The sequence below is a fragment of the Rhea americana genome, unplaced genomic scaffold (genome assembly GCF_003343005.1).
Source record: "Rhea americana isolate MKP2758 unplaced genomic scaffold, rheAme1 scaffold_11, whole genome shotgun sequence".
In the NCBI taxonomy this organism is placed as follows: Eukaryota; Metazoa; Chordata; class Aves; order Rheiformes; family Rheidae; genus Rhea; species Rhea americana.
In genome coordinates, this window is record NW_028185150.1 from 8,567,516 (window position 1) to 8,570,975 (window position 3,460).

The following is a 3,460-nucleotide window of genomic DNA, read 5'->3' on the forward strand; positions in this document are numbered from 1 at the left end:
TGATTAATAACTGAAGTAAAGAAAAAGGCTAGGATGCTGTACAGTGCATGGACATCAAGAGGACTGTTCTGAAGTCAATAATCTTGGGATGAGTCATACCAGCTCAAAAAAACTAGACCAGCAGAATTCATGACAACTATGTTATTTTGCTGAAGCTGCAGAATCTGACCATGCAGGTCAAACATCATAGATGTTTCACTAAGCCTGGTGCCATAGTACAGGCCACCACAAGCCAAGAGGGTCCTGCTCAGGCATTATTGCTCAGTCTCAATACTGGGAGAGAAGGCCCATCAATTTGTGCAAGATTACACTGTGAGAAGCCAGCTGTTAGTTCCCTCCTTTTGAAGTATTCATACTGAATTTGCGTGATATATCTTTGGTGGTTTGATACATCTTTTGGTTCTCATGTTCTCTTCCGTGTGAGCTTTTCAGGCTAATAATTTTGATTTGGAGGCCTTCTGCCGTTTAATACTTGAGTTTCATAATATATGAAGAACCTGCGTACTTTTGTTGTTTTTCAGCAGATTTTCAACTATCTAATTTAGGCACTCTCTCTACTACAATCGAGGATGCATAATAAAACCTTTAAAAGTTTTATTTAAATAATGCACCCAATGTTAAGAAGAAAACTAAATTACTTTAAAACAGAAAATTTCAGATAAAAACCTTCTAAAGCAGACCTTCTCACAATGTTCTTAGCATCCCTTCTGCTTTCACTGAGATAGAGCCCTGAATGATTAGGTAGAAGGCTAAATGCTCAGACTTTACACTGTGGAATTAGGTATAAGAAATTCCCACCTATAAACTAGGTATAGGTACATTCCTTCTGGATCTCTTTCTAGTCATCCAGCAAGAGCAGAGGCAAAGCTACATATTGCTTCAGCCCCTCAGAATGATTTAGCATTTAACAATCTCAGTTACTAAAAACACTGAGATGGACTTGGGTGTCCCTTTCAGCTTATAGCAAATGAGCAAAAAAATCTATCCAGGAGCTGTACACTGTGTCTGTGATATGCAATGATCTCACAATCAAATATGTATAAATCCAGTGTCGATGCAATGCTGCCTGACATCATACATCTGCCAAAATAGAATTATTAATGATGGAACAGAAGAATTCTTGGCAGAATTTCAAAGCTGATTCAAACATTATTAGAACTAGTCATTAAATCATGGAAGAGGAAAAAAGTTAGAGACAACAAAAGCACTATTCAGAAGAGCTAATCTTTGATCTAGTACATTACATGGCAGATCAGATTGGCAAAGAGGAGTGGGTAAAATGAATGTTATGCAGGACTTCTGGCAAATAAGCTCCTGTTCCATAGATTGCTGAATATATATTGCAGTGAGTGCAAAGTTTAGGGTGTCTTTTCCTCAAAGAAGGTTAAAGCGAGTTATGGAGATGTTAAAGTTTACCTGGAACGAGCAGCCCTCAAGAATGGATGCAGAATAGTTACATTTTCTCTCTCTCTTTTTTTTTTTTTTAACACCTTAAACATAGAAGATGTGTCAAGGATCACAAAACATAATAAAATAGGTACATTAATACAATTAATTATACTGATGTAAGATTACTGGTGGTAGTCTGGCATTCTATTTGCCCATGCTTGTAGCAATGGGGAGTAACACCATTTTTTGTGGGGAAAATCTGCCTCAGAAAGATACAAGTTAGAAGCAAGCCTGTGAGCAGTTGAAGAGTGGGCACCTCATGCACAGGTAGGTGCTGCACCCACCTTGCCCTTCTACTCTCAAAGCACTCTGCAAAGGCCACCRCCTTGCAAAGACAGCATAGAGGCAGTTGAGCACATCAGGACAGAGCTTGGAAAAGGTTCACTCCTGTTCACACCTGAATGGTTAGCCGCAATCTTGTAAAGTGTGTATTGGTTGTTACCTTCATTAGGCAGACAGGCAAAAAGCTGGGATCATGACCATGTATGCTACTTACAGTAGCATGTTGGGATTCCAACTACTATCTGATACCYTTTGGATATTCTCTTATTAGACTTCATCAGGGATGCAGAAATTTTCCTAACAACTCTATGGAATGATTTGGTAATGCACTTAAGCCCCCTGCTAAAGTATTAAGGAAAAATTCAGCCACATGGGAACTAATTTTGTGATGAAATATTAAAATAAAAGAAAGAAAAGGAAAAAAAAAAGCATTGGCTGATTTTTCACAATAATAGAAGCATTAAGAGAAATAAAATTCCAAATTCTATCAATATGCCCTTTTTAGGGAGTAGTTTGGTAAGTGTTTCTTTTGAAGCATCCTCTAAGCTCTCAGCTGATGGAACCAATCTGGCTATAAAATGTTTTTCTTTCTGTCTTTTTTTCAGGTTTTCTTTTGTCCCAGATGAGCTCCCTATAGTCTACTTGCATGACTGTGCAAACATTTTGTCTTTACAGTTGAGGTTAGATATAAAAAAAATATAAATCAATTGATAAAGTCACATTTGAGTTGAGTACTCTTTTCACTTGTCACAAGGGGCAGAGTAAAGTTTATTTAAGTATTCTAAGATAAGAATACATAGAAAGGGAAGGAGCCTCTAAAGACAGCACTGCTGATAAAAGAAATACTCATCAAATTGCTGCCTGAATTTCCCTATCAAAACTACCTTTCATTAGATAAGACCTCTTCCTTCATTTCTGAGAACTATTTGTGAAAAGGTTTCGGTATGCAAAATGCACTCATAATCAACTGGATGGAGGACTACATTATTTTTTATGTTCTCTACCAGAGGTATATAACAGGCAGTACAATAATCAATATAAACTTCCTTGAAATCTAACCTGACTGCATATCACAAGATGACTGCAGTTATTTTATAATCAGTTCTAATCAACAATCTCACAAATCCGTCAGTATGTTTTCTAAAAATTTATACATGTTTTTCCAAGTGGCAAAACTGAATCTCCTCAAAGGATTCCAAAGAAACGATACTCTCTGAAAACTCAGATATTTTCTAAGTTAAAAAAATGCAACATTATTGGCAGTTTTAGCTTCTTTTAAATATTGCACATAGGACAGGGAGTGAAAGAGTGCTCTCCATATGATCTGTTATTTATTTACTCTACAGGAAAGAGCTATGTTAAAGAAACAGGGTGAGGATCACAGTAGGAAAGCAATAAAGCAGTAAGTAGCACCTTAGAGAAAAAAAAAAAAAAAAAAAAAAAAAAAAAAAAAAAAAAAAAAAAAAAAAAAAAAAAAAAAAGGAAAAAAAAAAAAAAAAAAAAAACACAAACTGGCACTGCAAATTGAGCATTTGACCGCAGTTACCACCTGTCTACCTTTTGGAAACTGAACCTAATCATATTGCAGGGAAAATGAACACTTATAACAGGTGATCTAGAGAATGTAAAAATGTAAATGAATTGGGTTTTTATTATCTAGCATCCAGTGAAACCATCTATATGTATTAAAAATGTCCTTGTGCCTTTTACAAACATTTTTCAGCTAGAT